This window comes from Onychomys torridus, chromosome 18, assembly GCF_903995425.1.
Source record: "Onychomys torridus chromosome 18, mOncTor1.1, whole genome shotgun sequence".
NCBI classification, from domain to species: Eukaryota; Metazoa; Chordata; class Mammalia; order Rodentia; family Cricetidae; genus Onychomys; species Onychomys torridus.
The window spans coordinates 58,689,342-58,709,417 of record NC_050460.1 but is presented as its reverse complement, the minus strand read 5'-3'; the positions used below and the strand labels follow the sequence as shown (position 1 = coordinate 58,709,417).

Below are 20,076 nucleotides of genomic sequence, written 5' to 3'. Positions count from 1 at the left end.
CCTGCCTCTTAGGGAAGGGATGCTGAGTACCACAGTGTGCGGTGGCTTCCCGGCCTTCAATCCTGGGTGTCAAGATGCCTGGGTAGGAGGTGTGAAAAGAGACCTGTTTCAGATAGACAGAAGAGTGGCCAAGGACATCCTTTCCTAAGACCCCAGGACTGCCATAGAGACCTATGGAACCTGAGACCCCTGCTGTACTGGGTGATTAGTTTTGTCAACTTGACACAAGCTAGGGTCATCAGAGAGGAGGGAGCCTCAATTGAGAAAAGGCCTCTATAATGTTAGGCTGTAGGCAAGCCTGGAGGGCATTTTCTTAATTAGTGATTGATGGGTAGGGACCAGATCATTGTGGGTGAGGGTTCTATAAGAAAGCAGGCTGAGCAAGCCATAGGGAGCAAACCAGTAGGCAGCACCCTTCCATGGCCTCTGTATTACCTCCTGCCTCCAGGATCCTGCCCCTGCCCTGACTTCCATCAACAGTAAACAGTTAAATGGAACTGTGAGTGAAATAAATCCTTTCTTCTCCCAGTTACTTTTAGACCAGGCTGCCCTTGAACTCACAGAGATCCACCTGCATCTGTCTCCCTGAGTGCTGGGATTAAAGGCATGAGCCACCACTGTCTGGCTCCAAAGTTAACTTTTGGTAGTGATGTTTCATCACAACAATAGAAACCTTAGCTAAGACAAGTACCAGGATCATGGGGCACTTCTGTGACAGACCTGACCATGTTGTTTTGGGGAGGATGTGCAAGGACTTTGGAACTTGGATCTAAAAAAAGTCATTGAGGATTCAAAACTTGATGAGCTTTTCTGTGGGAGCTTGGGAGGTAAGAATGAGACCAGTGCAGACAATGGCGGCCTGGCTTGGGAGGTTTGAGTCACTTAAAGACTTCTATAAGGGACATTTGCTGTTTTGAGTTGAGAGTCTTTGGTTCTGGTTAACTGGGGCTGAATCATCTGCTTTGATTAATAAGAAACCAGAACCTTTGCTTTACTGGGATACTCAATACTGGGCAGCTGGAGCTAAGAAATTAGTGGTGATTAAGAAGAGACCATAATGGGGCTGCTGGAGAGGTGGCTCAGCAGTTAAGAGTACTGGCTGCTCTTACAGAGGACCCAGGTTCAATTCCCAGCACCCACATGGCAGCTCACTATTGTCTGTAACTCCAGTTCCAGAGGATCAGATACACATGCAGGCAAAACACCAGTGCACATAAAATAAAAAATAAATCATTAATTTTTTTAAAAAGATGAACAGAACAGCATCACAGATTGGAATTCCAAACCCAAGATCTGCCCATGGTCTTATCTTCCTGACAGTTAGAACTCCTCTTTTGAAGAGGTGGAGAGCATCCGTGTGCTCAGGCAGGCTTGTCTCAACCGTCCCCAGTCAGGCCAGGCTGGATGCATTCCTGTAGCTGGGCGCCTTAGTCATGAGACCAAGTGCTAGGACAATGCAGGTCTCGTGGGGGTCTGGTCCTTGCCGCCCTGCACCTTGGCTGGCTTTTACTGTCCTGGTTACCTTAAAGAAATTTAACCAAGAAGGCTCAGTGCAGGTCACATGGTAGGCACCGAAGTCTTACTGGAAGGCTTCTGTTGCCAACATTCTGAGAGCAGGGACCCACTTAGTGAGACTCTGGGGTCCAGGAAAGAGGTGAACAAAGTGTGGGAGTCTTTTCTCTGGCTGGGCCCCTCTGTGAGACCACTGCCCTGCAGGGTTCAGGCTCTCTTAAAGCCCTCCTGCACATCCAAATGTAAGAGATTGCAACTGATTTGATAGGTGACCTGGTATTGCCACTTAACCAGCTTCCACCTCCAAACTGTCATTTGACCTTCGAGTGAGTCTCTCTGTTAAGCCCCCCCAAACTGGGGTTCAAGAGCAGAGCTAGGTTGTAACACAAATTGCTAAACGGTCTTATTAATAATAATAAGAAAAACCCAGAGCCAGATATTGGGGTGAAAGCTGAAAGATCAGAGAAACAGAACAAGCCACAGCCAACCTAGCCTCATCAACTCCTGATCCTGTTTCCTCAGACTAAAAGCCTCTGAGTTCTCACCCAAATGGATCTCAGCTGAACTGCTGCAGCCACTAGCTTACCTCTATGAAATTCTCAGTCTCTAGAGAGAGCATGTTCCTGTTTCCTCATGCCTTATATACTTTTCTGTGTTCTGCCATACACTTCCTGGGATTAAAGGCGTGTGTCCTTCCCAAGCAAAGACATGAGATCTCAAGTCCTGGGATTAAAGGTGTGTGACACCACTGTCTGGCTCTGTTTCCAGTGTGGTCTCGAACTCACAGAGATCCAGATGGATCTCTACCTCCTAAGTGATAGGATTAAGGGTGTGTGTCACCACTGTCTGGCCTCTCTGTCTAATCTAGTGGCTGGTTCTGTTCTCTGATCCTCAGATAAGTTTATTAGAGTTCACAATATATTGGGGTACACAATATATCACAACACTAGGTCTTACTCTTTTAATAGCAGGGATGGGGCTGGGTGCCACTGAAGCCCCAACCCATTGCTCTGCTCAGGGATGCACTCTTGGAACCTCCGTTGGTCAGAGTGGAAGACCCCTGAATGCTGTTAGCCCCAGATTCTCTTGGCTTCTTGATACTTGGGGGGGCGGTGAAAGGGTACTGACTCCTTAGGCTTTGAAGATGGAACTGGTGTTAGGCGGCATCCTCATCACTGGCCAATGGTTCTGCACACCTCTCTCAAGATGCCGAGCCCCTTAGTGTATCTTCTTCATGGCTGCTCCCAATACCTATGACTTCTGGTTGCAGCCCCAGACAATGCTTGGTGGAAGATTCTGGTGGGGCATGACCAACTGGTCTCACTCCAAAAGTGAAATGGCACCCCTCAAAGACACCCAGGCACAGAGTTTACGGGAGAAGAAAGTCCACTAATGTCCTGCCCTATATGCTTGGCAGATGGTAGGCCCCACCTTGACAGGTATCACCTAAGAGGCTGGAGGAGGAGGAGGAGGAGGAGGCTGTCCTGGGAGGTCAGTATAGCATGAGAGTATACAGTTGTGGAAGAAGGTAGGAGGGGTTGGGGCACGGACTGCTGCTTGGAGGGGGATCCGTGTGATGCCTCCCTATATGTCCATCACTTCATCTTCCAGCGTGATGGTTGGTTCTGATTATCTACTCAACACAACCTAGAATCACTTGGGAAGGAAGTCTCAATGAGGGATTTCCAAGATTAGGTCTGTGGGCGTGTCTGCAGGGGATTTGTCTTGATTATGTTCATTGATACGGGAAGGTCCACCCACTGTGTCATCCCCTGAGTTTGGACCCTGGACTACAGAGGGTTAAGAAAGCTATCTGAGTACTGAGCGTGCTCGCATTCATTTCTCTCTGCTGTTGGCTCTGGATGTGACAGGACTAGCTGCTTCAGGTCCCTGTCTTGACTTCCTTGCAATGAGGGACTCTAACCTGGAATTGTGAGCTGAGCTGAGTCTTTCTTCTCCTGTCGCTTTTGCTGGGGCATTCTATCACAGTGGTGGAAATGGAAGAACACCAGGGAAGCCATGGAGAGTCTGGCTTGGGACAATTCTCCCTGCCTGTGGTCTTTCTGGCAACGGGGAGGTGGGTGCCAGACCTCCCTAGGATCTTTACATGCAGCAGCCACGACCCTTGGGTCCTGGGCTGACATTGGGACTTAGGACATGGTGGAGGGTATCAAGGGGCCTGCTCCCTATAAGAAGGGAGGATCATGGTAACACTCAGGTGGTCAGCAGATAGTGCCCTGTGGGAGCATCCTGCTGGGGGCCAAGGAAGCTGCCCTGCAGGAGGCCTGGGGTCCCTAGCGGAGGACGAAATGGGAATGTCCTCATGGGTTAAATGTTACCCACAGAATGGTTCACACTGTGAATCTGTAGCAGCGGTCGGTGTACTCCTTGACATGCCCCTATCCTTCCCTAGGTGCCCTGCCTCGGTTTCAAGTGAAGCTGCCGGTTTGATTTTTTTTTTTTTTCTTCATCAAATTTCTTTGAAATTATTATTATTTTTTCTTGAGAATCCAGACCTGAGCCTGGATGTAGAGAAAAGCCCTGGCCCCTCCTCTCATTTACACCCTGGTCTGCATTGCTTCTAAATCGGAGAAAACTTGAAGTGTTTTGTTTTCAAAATCACCGTGGTGACCCCAGCGGGGCAGGCAGCGCTGCTGTGGAACTGAGGAGGTCAGATCCTTGATGACCATTGTTGAACTCATGCCTGACCCACAAAGGTACCTCCCAGGCACCAGAGACCCTTGAGTGTTTGAAGCACATGATGCCTAGGTCTGGGGTGGGGGTCGAACTTTCAGCAGCTAAGTATTCCCTGCAGTGGGGTGCAGGCTCCATCCGATGAACTCTGCATTGGTGCCATGTCCCCCATTCCTGAGCATACTCACACCAAGGCTGAAATTTGGGCAAGTGTTTTTTGTTTGTGTGTTTGTGCTGTTGTTGTTATTGATGTTCTATCTCAAGGAAGTCCGGCATCTTTGTTTGCTAATGGCCAAGACATGCTCAGCCTTCTCAGTCAGCCGGAGGGGCGTGTACTCTGGTTCCTTGCCGCAGACTTCCTGTGAGGAACGTTTTCTCCCTCCGAAAGAGTTGAGAAACTCCCTGATGTCCTTTCACATCTCTCTGTTCTCTCTAGATGTAGGTGAACTGCCAAGGCTGGTGTGCTCTATCAGTCTGACTCTCAGGGACACTTCCTGGGGCCCTGAAAGACAGAGCCTGAGTGGTGAAGGCCTGACTCAGCAAGCTGTGGGCCCGAGGGGCTGGCGGCGGCCTTCCTTGCCTGAGTCAGTCTTCCTGTGATGCCTTCAGGGGCCTGAGATGAAGTTAGAGCTCCTCCCTCACCTTTCCACTGCAGCTTTTGGGGTTGAGAGTAGATTCTATTTTAGATGACATTTTCTTTATGAGATCCAGAAAGATGGTAGCAGAAGAAAGTGGGGTAAGGTACCCCCTCGGGGGCGTGGCGACCGCTTCTCCCAGCCTGCGCCCTGGGCATGGTGCCTGTCTTGGCTGCCGCATGGAAACTTGTGATTAGTCTTATGCTAACCTTCCTTCACTTCAAGTCTGCAGGTCCCTCAGCCAGGAGCCTGTCCCTCTCTACAAAGGAGTGCCACCTTGGCAAAGACAGGCATTGTGTTGGTTATGTGTCTGTGACGGCCAAGGCCTTGGTGAGAGCTGGGGAGCCAGAACATGGGGACAGGGGTACTTCCTCCCCCCTACTCTACTTGTTCCAAAGGATTAGACTGCGTGGCTCTATCCCTGCCCATTGGCATGCCGCTTACATGCACACCTTGACACATGCATACATAGGTGTCCAGGTGTGGATCATGGGAGCCCAGGGACAGTGACTCTGCTCTGTGCCCTCTCATCTCCAAGGACACACACTTATACTTTCTCAACAGTCGTGGGGCAGCTGAAAAATTTGGACTAGCTGTCTCCACTGTGAGCCAGATCCAGGGACATTTAGTTATCTATAAAGCCCCACATGACACAGGTATACAGACACCCCGAGATGTCTCCTCAGCAGTACCTACCAGGAGGCATCTCCAGGTCATCTTTCTTCCTCAGGCCTCTGCCAAGACCATGGATGATCGTCTTAGAAAAGGGTCCTGATAGGGTAGAAAATGAAGAGTCTTCAGAACAGGATAGCAATCCACACCTGGACTAGGACCCAACCGAGGGGCAGCAGTCTTCACATGGGCATCTATTCACCACACACACACATGTGCACCCACCGCACAGGCACATATGTTGTCACACACAACATGCCCACACCTGTCTGTGCATACGCATACAGGCACACACAAGCATGTGTGTCTGGGATGAGTAGCTGGGACATGGTGCACTTGGGATGGGTGCAGAAGGTGTGGAGCTATAGAGAAAGTACCTCAGCTGGGCTCAGCTGGAAGAGATAGCTTAGAGCAGAAGCTTCCAGAGGTTTTACAGATGTCTGGCATGGGCAAAGGGTTCCCACAGAGCTGGGATATGGGCAGGGAGCCAGGGTGGTGGTTAGTCTCCCAGGTCATCTTGCCCAACCCTACAGTACAGTTGCAGAAGGGCCTCGCTGTATCCTTTCCCCACCGGCTGGGTCTGAGTCACTCCCGAGGGCCACTCTGTTCCCAGGCCCCACTGACCCTCCTCTGAGCCTGGAGTCCTGCCAACTGCCTGTAACCTTGCTTCCAGCCTCCTCTCCCCAAGCCAGCACCACTGACCTCCCCACACCCACACAATCCCCTGCTGGTCCTACAGGAGCTGGTGAGGTACCCAGAGGATCAGGGATGAGAGGGTCTGACTTTTCTCCTCCTTTCTCCATGAACTGTCCTCCACACTTGGAAGCACACTGGAGGGCCTGTGCGCTGTAATGGCCCTCGACTGGAGGGAGCCACCTTAGGACACAGGAGGGGCATGCAGGACCAAACATTCTTCCTGAAAACAGCCAGGTGAGCCTCGGCTCTCACCTACCCTAGTCCTGAGGTCTCCCAAGTGAGAGCTGACCCTGATCTCAAGAGTTCTCTTTCTGCTTGGTTGAGCCTTGACCCAGCAGGACAAGGAGTTAAGTGGACAGAGGATGAAAGGCTGGTGCTGAAAATACATCTGTTGTAGCTCCTTCTCTGGACCCTACAGAGCAGGAGCCAAGTCTCAGATGAGCGCAAGCAGAAGGGACCCCAGGCATAGAACTCTGGGGTTTATGCGAAGATAAAGCCCCATGGGATACAAGCTGGCGGACAGCAGGCCTCTGCCCGAAGGAGGAGGAAAGTCCCGCTCCCAGGTTCCTGTAGACCCTAAACTCCAGGAATCAACCTTGACATATGAACGTTGGGAAAAATGGCCCTTGCTCTAGCCCCAAATGCTTGTCAAGATGCTGAACACAGAAGTTTTCTCCTTCTCTACCACTGCTCCCTCACCCCACCTAGGGTGGTATAGTCCCTCCCACATGAGTACTTGGTGTGTGTGTGTGTGTGGGTGTGTGATTGCTGCCTTTTCCCTCCACAAGAGGAAAAAGCAACCTAACTCTCAATGACTGTGTGGCACATTTCCTCTCCTCACAGCGGTAATTGCCTTCAATCATGGGGTTCCATGTGGCCTAGCTTCTGTTCTCACTGCTGTTAGGGGCACTGCTCGAAGGCAGTTTTGCAAATTGCAACTTACCTGAAGATTGTCACAAGATGGAAATCCCTGATTTCCTCTGTCTCAGACAAGGCTGGTCCTGTTGCCTAGATTAGAATAATCCTCCTGCCTCAGCCTCCACAGTGCTGGGCGTTCAGGTGTGCACTTCTTAAGACTTCCTTCTTACACAGCCCTCTTTGTTCTCAGGCAGTCCTACCCCAAACTTCAAACCCTCCTACCCAGCTTTTGCACTTATCTCCTGGTTAGAGAGCTTGGCTGGTCACCCCCCTGTCCCTTCAGACCCCCCTGACCTAAGACAGCTGGCCAGCTTCTCCTGGAATGGGTGCCTGTGGCTCATCTAATCGAGTAAAGCACGCATGGGCTGGTAACTGTGTCAGCCCATCTGGACGACACTACCACTGTCACAGACTCTCCATGGAAGGAACAAAGCCAGGTCCAGCCATGGACTGTGGACACCCCCACCCGTCTCCACTGCTGGGCTTACCCCAGCTGCTTCGCGCAAGGCAGCTGCGTAGGAATTGCTGGAGTCTGCTCACCCCATCAGGGTTCAGAGGGCTGTATGAGTCATATCCCGGCCACTTCCTTCTGGATATATTTCCCAAATATCCAAAATTTCACTCCCAACAGCCAAGAAATTTCCATCTGTTCAGAACATACAATTAAAAATAAATGCAAGCCAGAGGAAGGTATGACTCAGCAGGGTCCCTGAGAGCCACTCAGCAGCCAGCAGCCAAGCTGGCCAAGCTCTGGCTCCACCCCCTTCCTTAACTCACTCTGCAAATGCTGACCCAGCTCCCTCCGGGTGTCAGGCTGTGTGTGGACTCGCTTGTGCAGGAGACACCGTGTGCGCTCCAGCAGCCTGGCTATGACAGGACAAGCGGTGGGGCCCAGGGTGAGAAAAGGGGGACAGCTTCCTTTCCAGTCCGGGTTTGAATCTCAAGTGGTCCCATAGGCTCAGGCCCTGAAAGCTGGTTCCCATTGGTGATGCTATTTGAGGTGGAAACATTAGGAGGTGGGACTACGAAGTTGAGAAAGTAGGTCCCTGGCCCCTACTGTCTACTTCCTGCCTATAATAAGGTGAGCACTGGCCGCCACACATTCTCTCTTCTATGGAGCTCCACCTGAGCACAAGGGGACGGTAGACTAAATCTCTGAAACCAAGAGCAAAATACACCCTCCGTTAAGTGGTTTCCGTCCAGTATTTGGTTACGGTGTAAGAAGCTAACACAAGACCCACACTTAGAGGAGACAAAGAGACAGAGACAGAGAGAGACAGAGACATACAGAGAGACACATGGAGACACACAGAGAGAAACATGGAGACAGAGGTAGAGATAGCAATAGACAGAGGGGAAGGGGGGGAGAGAGACCAGAGACACAGAGAGACAGAGAGAGGTGGAGACACACAGCAGCATGGAGAGAAACAGAAAAAGAAATACAGAGAGGCAATGACAGAGAGGGGGCTGGAGAGATGGCTCAGTGATTAAGAGCACTTGCTGCTTTTTCAGAGGCCCAGAGTTCAGTTCCCAGCACCCATTGTCAGGCTGCTCCCAACTGCCTGTAACTCCAACTCCAGGGGACCTAACACCTCTGGCCTCCATGGGCACCTGCTCTGGAGACATCCCTGGGTCAGCTGTTTAGACTCCCATGGAGACGCCTCCTTGTTGTTCCATAGGTGTTGTCCTGTTTTCCTGCCTGAGCCTGGACCACTTTGAGACAAGAGACAACCTTTTGTCCTACATCAAGATGTTTCCAACCAAGGTCCGTGCAAATGATGTGGCTGTGAATGGTCCTGCTGTCTGTCAGTAGTGTGCAAGATCCTAGGTCCTTACATCTGACTCTTAGAATGGTGGTTTTCCCTTTGGTCTTGCTGCTAGGTGGTATCTCATGGTTTAATTTTCATTTCTGGGGTGAGGGGGATATGTGAGGTTGAACCTTTCCTAGGATGCTACACTGGGCCCTGACTAGCTAAGCCTGCATCTCGGATCTGTGTCTTACTGGCCTGAACAATCTCCATGAATTTTACACAAACGAGCTGTCCATTCTGGGAATGACATGTACCCCAACATCTCTCTGAGTTTTCATCCTCTTGGTAGGTAGGGTTCTCTGATAACTGAAATCCTTACTTTTTCCCCATGATTCCAGGACAGAACCCAGGGCCTCATGCATTTATTCCCCCGCACTGAGCTGCCTTCAGCCCAAGTTCTTGTTTTTCACATGGGCTGATGTGTCCCAGGTCTGATGAAAAAAGCTCATGATTATACCTTTCCTTTGTCACATTAAAAAAATTCTCATTTACGGGTTGTGGTAGAGTGTTTGTCTAGCAAGCACAAGGCCCTGGGTTCGATCCCCAGCTCAAAAAAAAATTCTCATTTACATTTATTTATTCTGTATATACATGTGTACATGCACGTGAGCACAGGGCACAGCACACATGTGGAGGTCAGTTTTCTCTTTCCTTTATGTAGGTTGGCGGATCCTCTAGGCAGTCAGGCTGGCTTTGTCCACTGAGGCATCTACAGATGCCCGTTCCTCTTCTTTTACCTTGTAAACTCCTTGTTTCAGCCTTTGCATTTAGACTGAGTCTGGAGAAGAAGGGGTAGTTCCTGTTCTCCCTACAGATGTTCAATCTACTTAGGACCTCACCAGCCAACTGGCCACTGTGATGTCTTATAGCCCACCTTCCTTACACGTTGCCTAGCAGCTGGGCACCCTCCTTTGACAGGGTCAGGTACACCTTTACACACCTGTCATTTCCTCCTTTCCGAATGTTCATTCACTTTTGTTTCCTATTTTAAAGTCCAGCTGTCAATCTTGGATGTCCAGTATGTCATCTGTCTAATGTAATTCCCAGCATTGGGGTGACGGCTGGCTTCTTGTTTCCCAGTCCTTTTTCCTCTCTTTTATGATTCTCTTTTAAGTTTTTTCAATGTCGTCATTATTCCACATTCCCACACAGTTTCCTTGCCTTTTATTGTTCTATTAACAGTCACTTAGACACAACAGGCTTCCTTGACTTTTAAGAATTACTACTTTCTTGTCTGACAATGCCAGGAACTTGGAACATTACTTCTGTTCCTGCACTGGGTAGAAGGATGCCCTATGCCCTTGTTTTAATTCCCAAAGCCTACAAAATTATCTGGGCCCGCCCAAACCCCTATGCTGAAGGGCAGTATGCCGGATAGTCTTGTGTCAACTTGACACAAGCTAGAGTTATGTGAAAGGAGGGAGCCTTAACTGAGAAAATGCCTCATAAGATCCAGATGTAGGGTGTTTTTTTAAGTTATTAATGGGGGAGGGCCCAGATCATTCTGGGTGGTTCCATCCCTGGGCTGGTGGTCCCGGGTTCTATAAGAAAGTGGATTGAACAAGCCATGGGAAGCAAGCCAATAAGCAGCACCCCTCCATGGCCTCTGCATCAGCTCCTGCCTCCAGGTTCCAGCCCTGTTTGAGTTCCTGTCCTGACTTCCTTGAGTGATGAACAGACATATGGAAGTATAAGATAAATAAACCCTTTCCTTCCCAACTTGCTTTTTTGGCCATGGTGTTTCATCATAGCAATAGAAATGCTAAGATAGGGCTGGAGAGATGGCTCAGAGGTTAAGAACACTGGCTGTTCTTCCAGAGGTCCTGAGTTCAGTTCCCAGCACCCACATGGTGGCTTCAACCATCTGTAATGAGATCTGGCACCCTCTTCTGTGTACATAATAAATAAATAAATATTTAAAAAAAAAAAAAAAGAAATGCTAAGATAGGCAGGCACTTGCTCATCTTGAGCTGGAAGATTTCATTGTGAGGAGGTCTCTGTAAGTGTCCCTGGTTTGGAGTGGAGGATATGGTGATAAGGACTGGGGGCAGCCTTCTCAAGCAAAAGCCAGCTGACAGCCACAAGGAAACCAGGACCACAATGGTGGGACCTGAAAGAGTCTTGGGGTGACTCTTCCAGGGTCTCTACAGAGGCCTTGAATAGTGACCCCAGCTGCTCACATGAGCTCACCATACAGAAGCATAAAGGGAAAGGTTGGAGCCACTAATCATACCCAGCAATGGAGGAGAGCACACCCCTTCCACTTGTTCTGCTACTAGCTCATGAATTTAATTTAATTCAGACAGGGTGTCTTAGGGGTTCTATTGCTGTGAAAAGACACCATGACCGTGGCAACTCTTATAAAGGAAAAAACGTTTCATTGGAGAGGCTTACATTTTCAGAAGTTTAGTCCATTATAATCATAGTGTGACAAGGTGGCATGCAGGCAGACATGGTGCTGGAGAAGGAGCTGAGAGACCTTACATCTTGACCCGTAAGCAGCAGGAAGCAGTCTCAAACACAAGGTGATATCTTAAGCATATATGAGACCTCAAAGCCCACCTCCACAGTAACACATTTCCTCCAACAAGACCACACCTACTCCAACAAGGCCACACCTCCTAATAGTGCCACTCCCTTTGGGGGTCATTTTCTTTCAAACCACCCCACAGGGTCTCATACAGCCAGGTTGGCCTTAAACTTATATAAAGCCAAGGATGACCTTGAATTTCTGATCCTCCTGCCTCTACCTCCTAAGTGCTTGAATTACAGGTGTGCACCACAATGCTTGTTTTAGGCTGCACTGGAGATAAAATGCAAGACTTTATACATACTAGGCAAACACTCTAACACAGTGGTTCTCAACCTTCCTAATGCTGCGACCCTTTAATACGGTTCCTCATGTTGTGGTGACCCCCAACCATAAAATAATTTTGTTACTTCATAACTGTAATTTTGCTACTGTTATAAATTGTAAACATCTGATATGCAGGAGATCTGATATGTAACCCCTGTGGAAGTGTTGTTCACCCCCAAAGGGGTCACAAGCACAGGTTGAGAACTACTGCTCTAACACCTGGGCTCCTGCTCCAGCCCTAGTCCAAGGTCACAAATTTTAATCTACATAAGTTTACCCACTGGACATCTTCAGTGACCTTGGCCAGCACTGCACACTCCCCATTCTATGTTGCTGTCTGCACCCTACTCCAAGTTTATTTTGTATTCATTTTTGTTTATGCGTGCTTGTGTGAGAGAATGCCACAAGCATGTGTGAATGCCTGAGGAGGCCAGAAGAGGGCATCTGAGCCCGGGGGGTTGGAGTGATTGTGGGCCACCCAGTGTGCGTGCTGGGAATTGAACTCAGGCCCTCTGCAGGAGCAGAACTTTTAACCACGGGAGCCACGGCTCCAGCGCCAAGTTTCTTTTGGTGTGTGATTCTCTTGCCTCGGGGATATCTTTTCATTTTCCATTGGAAACAAATTATTTCTGCTTTTGTTTGAAGTCTTCACTGCCTTCTTGGATGAATGGTTTCTCTTGCTGGGCAGATGATGCATGTCATAGACATAAAGATTGTGTTGACTTACAGCCCTTAGAATAAAGTAAACCTCTGCAAAGTCCACATTGAATTCCACAGTCGCCGAATGAAGGAGGAAAAAGGGAAAACTTAACAAGAAAATGTGAAAGGATACATTACAAGGAATGGGAGAAACAAACTATTCCATCACTGGTGTAGTCAGGACCTGTGCATGAGTGCTAAGGTTGGTGGGTAGAACTGTCAAAGGAAGGTGGGACATGTGCATGCCTTCAGTAGGCACCATTTCCATCTCCACCAGGTAACGCTTAGCATCCCTCCCGCCTTGATGCAGACTGGACCTAGGGACCCATTCCTCGTCAACAGAATGGAGGGGGAAACAGTGACTTGTGCAGGAGAAACTGGGAGGGTACCACCTCATCCGAGAGGCCAGGACCAGTGTTCTCGGTCGGAAGTCATGGTGGGCTCTGGACCGATGTGATGGGAAAGACAGTCAAGACCAGCGTTCTCAGTCATAAGTCATAGTGGGCTCTGACTCCCAGAAGTTCAGACCGCAGTCTAACCCTGAGAGGCACTGGGCAGCCCTGAGCTTTGCAGGGCTCTGCCAAGAGCTCTTCAAGAGTATCAAGGCCATGAAAGACAACAGAGACTGAGAAACTGTCCCAGGCTTGAGGAATTAAGGGACACTTGGCAAACACAACCAGGTATCCTGGAGCAGAGGACACTGGTAAAGTACTGGGGATTCCAGTGTTATTTGATTATACCAAATGTCGTGTCTTGGTTTTTTGATGATGATACCATAGAGAGCCTAGTCACCATATGTGGTGACTCTTAGGTAAATCTACATAGTTTGATTAACTAATTAAAATCTTACAAAAAAATCCATCCCGGAACTTTCTTTCTATACTTTCTAAAGACTTGGTTCTGCAGTCTTCTTGTTCAAGCTAGGCATGAGTCCTGCCTACTTTGGAAGCAGCAGCTGTCCATTCCTGCCGGAGGATCTGTCTGTCTGTAGCAGCCAACTCTGGGATGTGTGACACATCTTTGTATTTGTTGTGGTCTTGTCTGGGCTCGTTGACATCCCGAGCTAGTTGGCTGGTGACTCACATGGCTGTGCACGCTCCTTGTCCTCCCTCAGACTAGCCTGGGCATGGTCTGATGGTAGCGGCAGAGGCATGGGAGGAAGCAGGTTAACTGATGGTCTTCCTCAAAGCCTGGAGGTTCTCTGACATCATTTCAACGAAGAGTCATGCAGCTTGACCAGTGTGACTAAGAATCAAATCCCACAAAGATAGGATTCGGGGTTAAGCCCCAGTCTGTATTCCCAGCTTGCTACCGAGGATTGGCCTGTGGACCAGCCCCCACTGAAGGCCAGGCATCAGAAATATAGGGTTTGCGTGCTGCTCTGCTGGGTGCGGGGCAGCTCTGTCTTTTTAGCACAAGACAACGTCCCCTCAAAGTGAGGTCTAACAAACATCCCACTTAAAAGAGAAGCTGGGTTCCACTCTCATCCTCCTTTCCTACAGAAACTGCCGCAGAAGCTCTGGTGATTCCCACCTGAGGGGATTTCCCCCTTGGCTCTCTGTGAGGGTGTGGGCTGCTGAGAATTTGACCTGAGGGTCAGAATCAAAGGTTTGAGAGAGCTGAGTACCTACAAACCCCTCCAGGTCTGTGTTCATTGTCCCACATAACCTAGAGTAGCCCGTGGGTAAAGAAGACCTTGGAGCAAGGTTTTGCTGTGGGGATTCCCATGGGCATTTTTCTGAAGGATGAAGGGCTAAAGGAGGAGGAGCCATTCCAGAGTAACTAGAATCCTCCTGTCAAAGCCATTTGATTCAGTAGGTAACCAGATTCCCCAGGCAAGGATATTGTCACCTCCTGCCCCTCCTCCTAAGGTCCCCTGGACTAGGCCATCCTCCTCCTGGCAAGGCTCCAACCCCTTCTGCAGATGAGCCCTGGTCAAGCCCTGTCTTCCTACTGAGAATCCATGGTTAGCACCCTACCTCTTACTGAGGGTCCCTGCTCAGGTTCCGTCCTCCTGCTGGGGCCCTTGGTCAGGCTCTCTTTCTGGCTGTCCCACTATTGGCAAATTAGGTCCAACAATCCAAAATAGAAAGGGGCCTCAGTGGGCTGTCTCGGGGGGGCGGGGGATTTGAGGGTCCCTTCCCACCCTACAGGCTGCCATGAATCTTTGGGTCTGCCCAGAGTAGAAAGAAGTAGATGTTACCCACGAGGACCCACAGAGCTCCTGGTAGGCACTCTACTGTGCCAAGCAGAAAGGATGATGCCTATGGGTGCATCTATCCCCTAGCAGGAATGTATTTCCTCTCTAGTCCTCCATTTTTCTCCCTCCCTCCCTGTCCCACCCTCCCACCATGATGTCTCTACTTCCTTGTGGAGTCCACACTGGGGAAATCAACATTAACTTTCTTCTTTCCCATACTTTTCCATCCTCAAATTGCAAAATGGAAAAAGAAAGCAAGCAAGAAAATCACTTTAGCAGACCTCCCAATAGCCGGCATGTCTCCAAGCCCAGGCTCAGCCTTCAGAGTCAGCGGCTCTCATGATTGGTGGAGACCTGGTATCATCAGTGAGTCTCTTGGCTTCTGTTCACATCCCTAGATGGAGCTTTGACTTCTAGAAAAGCAACTTCAATGCTTTTGAATCACTGCTAACAGCAGAAGCCCAAGAAGTACTGGCTCTTGGTTGAGAAGGTCTGGGGACCACATTCCGGAACCACGTGAGGCCCAAGAGCACTCAGCAGCTACAGGGTCAATGATGGTGTGATCACTGTTTGTTTCTTTCTAGACAAAGAACTGGCTGGGGCTGCCACATGTCTGATGAGCATGGTGTGCATGTAAGGTAGGCATGTGTGTGAGGTATGTATGTGTGTGAGGTAGGCATACGTGATATAGGTAGGTGGGAGGTGGGTGTTGAGGAGACATGGGTGGGTATGTATGAGGTAGATATGTGTGTGAGATATGATGTGTATGCGAAGTGGGTATACGTGAGGCATATATGAGGGTGTGTGTGTGTGTGTGTGTGTGTGTGTGTGTGTGTGTGAGAGAGAGAGAGAGAGAGAGAGAGAGAGAGAGAGAGAGAGAGAGAGAAATGTGAGAACTGAAAGAGAGAGGTATATTTGAGAGGTGTAAGGTAGGTATGTGTGAGAGCTGTGTATATGAGGCAGGTATGTGTATGAGATGGGTGCATATGAAGTAAGTGTGTGAGGTGGGGGTGTGAGGTATGTGTGTCAGATGGGTATTTATGGGGTGTGTGTATGTGTATGTAGGCATGTATGTGAAGTGAGTATGTGTGTCAAGTGTATGTGTGAGGTGGATATGGGTGAGAGTTGTATGCATGAGGTAGGTGTAGGTGTGTGAGGTAGGTGTGTGTGTGAGGTGGGCATATGTGTGTGAGGTAGGTGTGTGTGTGAGGTAGGTGTATGAAATGGATGTACATGAAGCAGGTATGTGAGGTGGGAGTGGTGAAGCCGGAGTATGAGGCAGGTATGTCGAGTGACTATGTGATGTATGTGTATGAAGTAAGAGTGTGAGGTATGTTTGTATTTGTGTGAGGTGTGTGTATGAGTTATGTGCATGAGGTAGGTGTGTGAAGTGCATGTTTAAGGTATGTGTGTGAGGCTAGTGTGTGACCTGAGGTATGCAGGTGCACACCTCTCGCCTGCAGAAAGAACAGGTGTATCCATGAGCAGTCTGCTGCCGGGAAGCCCACCCCGAGGGCCCACAGTGGATTTACTGAGTCCTAATGAGCTCATCATTCATGCTTCCCACACACAACTTTGTCATAGGGGTCTCAGTGTCTCAACAGGGGTATGCTTGGGAGCTTGTTTTGATATGGTCGCTCAAACCCCAGACACACTAAGTTTGACATACAAGGACACAGGGCTGGGTGACAGTGTAATCTTGGAGCCATGGAGCCAGATACAGTTGTCCAGGAAGTGCTGGCCTAGATGGCAGGGGAGGATCTCAGTGGTGATGGAAGGGATGGTACCATTAGTGTGTGGACTGAAGCAGAGGGCAGTGAGGTTGGCTGAGGAATTGTCAACTGACCCTATAGACTGGATAGGAAGTGGGCTAACCTGTTAACTGGTTGGTTGTTAAGCAGAGGGTACCCAGCTGACAGACAGGAAGAGAGGGGAGGCCACTATATTGACTAACTGAATGGGCAGAAGGCAGAGCTTTCTGTTGACTGGTTGGGAGTAGAGGACACTTGGTTTTCAGACTGGATGGGCACTCCACTAACTAACTGGACTGCTAAGTGGCACCCCAGGAACTGAAAACACCCTGAGCATCTGTGGGCTTTTGTCCTGGGCCCTCACCGCTCCACAGGATAACTACAGGTCCCTGAGAAGCAACTGAGCCGAGCAGACACAGAGGAGCCCTGTCCATCATTCTGTGTCAACATCAGGGCAAAGCGTCCTTGTGTGCCTGTTCCCACTGCTGGGAAAACAATGATGTCTGTAATAGGAAGGACCTTACCAACAGACCTCATCCAGCACACTTTTCCCAGTCACACTCCCATAGTCCACCACACCCAGGAGCCTAGGCTCTCTAGCCCTTGTCTAGGCTTCCACACTGTTTATCACTCTCTATTACGATGGTTTGTAGGGCCCAGTATCTGGACTTCTTTGGGTTTTCACTCTCTGGAAAGCGTCCAAGCACATAAAATTTAAGCTAAATCTGTATGCCTTTCTTGTCAATCTGTCTTTTGTGAGTTTTATTTGTAGACCTCAGTAATAGAACACAAAAGGGTAGAGGCAATGCTCTTCGCCACACAAGGGTCCTAGACAGTTGTGCTTGCTTGGAAAGCCCACCTTAACCCCCTACTTTGTGTCACAGGATTGGCTGATGCACGGGTGACATCAATGTGACAGTCTTTTTTTTCTCTCTCTCTTTCTTTTTTTAAACATGGGGTACTAGCTTGTGTAGAGCCTCTCCTAAGAACCTGGAATGGAGAATCAGACTCCAGATTCCCACTTCACCAGCCTCCTGGGTCAGAAAAAAGAACTCAGCCTCACAAAAGCCCAGGAATGTCTTGGTTTTCCAGGGCTCCACAGTGAGCTGAAGTTCTGTGACTTCCCTGGGACCTGATTTGGGGGAGAGGAAAGGTCATTTCCTCCTATTAGTCACCAGTATTTGTGTTTATTATTGTAGTCTTCCTCAGACATATGTTGGAGCTGGTATTTATTTGTGGAAGGAAAGAAAACATTAAAACATTTGCTTTGTTACAAAATAAAAGCCACATTTCCAGGAGCCCCCCACTCCTATGTCTGTCCAGCGGTGAAGCAATGGAGCAGCCAGCCCCTGAACACTCTAGGACAGAGAACTCTGTAGGAAGCCCCCAGGCTGTTATCCTTCCCTCTGGCTTCATAAATAAACCAAAGTCGAAAGCTAACCTCCTGCTGAACCTCAAAACTGAGCCACATAGAGAATCACAAACCTAAGCTCAGCCATTTGTCCAGGCTGGGAAGTGGGTTTTGATGTGTGTGCTCACACTCTCTGCTATACACAGCAAGAGCAGGCAGCTGCCAGGTCTCAGCTCTCTAAGCCCTCTGAACATAACAGTGGGGCTGATGTGGTGATATTGTGTTCCCCAAAATATTGTGCACCCTAATAAACACTGGAAACAGCCAGGTAACAAGAGCCTTTAATCCCAGGAAGTGATGGCAGAAAGCAGAAAAGTATATAAGGTGTGAAAACCAGGAACCTGGGCTGGTTAAGCATTTAGGCTTTTGAGCAGCACAGTTCAGCTGAGGGGCTTTCAGTCTGAGGAAACAGGATCAGCTAAGGAACTGGCAAGAACCTTTTAAGATTCGTGCTACAGGCTGGGGTCTCAGGCCCAAGGCATTTGAAGTCTGATACCAGGTACTATCCCTCCCCTTTCATGGGCCACCCCAGGTATGGCCTAGAGAGGCAGTGGCTCCTCCAGTAGCCAGGATGGCTCTACTTTTCTTAGCAACACTCACAGAAGGGAACCATCTGGGTTACTTTACATCCTGTTGTGGTTGGAACAAAAATGGCCCCCAATAGGCTGATAGGGAGCGGCACTATTAGGAGGTGTGACCTTGTTGGAGGAAACGTGTCACTGGGGATAGACTTTGAGGTTTCAGAAGCTCAAGCCAGGCCCAGTCTTTCTCTCTCTCTCTCTCTCTCTCTCTCTCTCTCTCTCTCTCTCTCTCTCTCTCTCTCTCTTCCTGCTGCCTGCTAACCCAGATGTAGATCTCTCAGCTCCCTCTCCAGCACCATGTCTAACCTGTGCATGGCCATGATGATAATGGACTAAACCTCTGAAACCGTAAGCTTCCCAAATTAAATGTTTTACTTTATAAGAGTTGCTGTGGTCATGGTGTCTCTTCACAGTGATAGAAACCTTGACTAAGCAAAGGAATGGGTTCCTCAGTATACCTTCCTAGGGTCAAAGGCCTCACTTGCCCCTTGGCTTGATGCATCTCACCTCCAGACCCCCAGGGGAAGCTCATTCTGTCTCATTCTCCCTTCCCCTTTCTCCTCAAAACTTCTTCCTTCATGGTGAATGTCACTACCAATTGTTTGACCGGATGGCTTCCAGGTCCTCCCTACCCAAGGTGTCACCCACACCCAAAGCCTCAGCTCCCCTCTGCACCCACAACTCTGTAGCTTCTCTGAGCCCCTGCAGCCAACTACCAACGTTATTTCTCCAACTAGATCTTTCAAGCACTAAGACCTGACAGACATAAACCACACTTCACCTCCATCTAAGTTCAGTCTATGGGACTGCCTCAGGAACCCACACTCACAGGGTCTCACCAAGGAAGAGGACAAGGATGAGGGTCAGGGACGTGAACCTAGCTACAGTGAAGAACGGAGGTGAGCCACGTGAGCTTATGTTAGGGCCACTTCTCCATAGCACCCATCCAGGGAAGCCCCACGTCCTGATCCCAGGAAAATGCCGCTGACATTTGAGCTGCTCTGTCTTCTTAGTTTATCCCATCTGCCAGTTCACTTCAGTGCCACCGCCGGGTACAGGAATGGCACACGCTGTCTGTGTTCAGACTCGGTGGTGGTGTGAATGAGAACGGCCCCATAGGCTCATATATTTAGATGCTTAGTGGCCAGGGAGCAGAACTGTTCAGGAGGATCAGGAGGTGTGGCCTCATGGGAGGAAGTGTGTCACTGGGGATGGGCTTTGAGGTTTCCAAAGCCTAAGCCAGACCCACACTCTCCCTCTGCCTGAGGATCAGGATGCAGCTCTCCACTACCCTCTCCAGCACCATGGGAACCGCCATTCTGTTTGCCATGATGATCATGGACTAAGGCTCTGCAACTGGAAGCCAGCCCCTGATTAAATGCTTTCTTTTGTAAGAGTTGCCATGGTCATGATGTCTCTTCACACCAATAGAACAACAACTAAGACAGACTCCATCCATCTCCCACTCTTCCTCTGTTTTTCAGTCTGTCCATTCACCCACCGTTTCTGTCTGTCTGTCTATTGCTCTCTTGCCCCTCCACATACACACTGACACTTGGACACATAACATTCTCCTTTTCTAAAGCTGCTGTACCACCACGTGGGAACTAGCAGATGCTCCCCCAACACGTCCAGCCTG

The 20,076-nt window shown here is 49.4% G+C and overlaps 1 long non-coding RNA gene across 3 annotated transcripts; it reads right to left on the bottom strand.

Annotated features, from left to right (window-relative positions):
• Nucleotides 1-2,409: 2,409 nt before the first annotated feature.
• On the bottom strand, nt 2,410-7,835 carry LOC118569883. Of its 3 annotated transcripts, none has more exons than XR_004943097.1 (3): nt 7,616-7,835; nt 5,538-5,612; nt 2,410-5,013 (listed from the first exon to the last, which is right to left on the bottom strand). It is a non-coding gene; the product is annotated as an uncharacterized LOC118569883 (long non-coding RNA). The 3 variants fall into 3 exon arrangements; XR_004943096.1 differs by lacking the exon at nt 7,616-7,835 and adding an exon at nt 7,153-7,249; XR_004943098.1 differs by lacking the exon at nt 7,616-7,835 and adding an exon at nt 7,153-7,249 and having other exon boundaries at nt 2,410-4,708.
• Between the last annotated feature and the right edge of the window lie 12,241 nt (nt 7,836-20,076).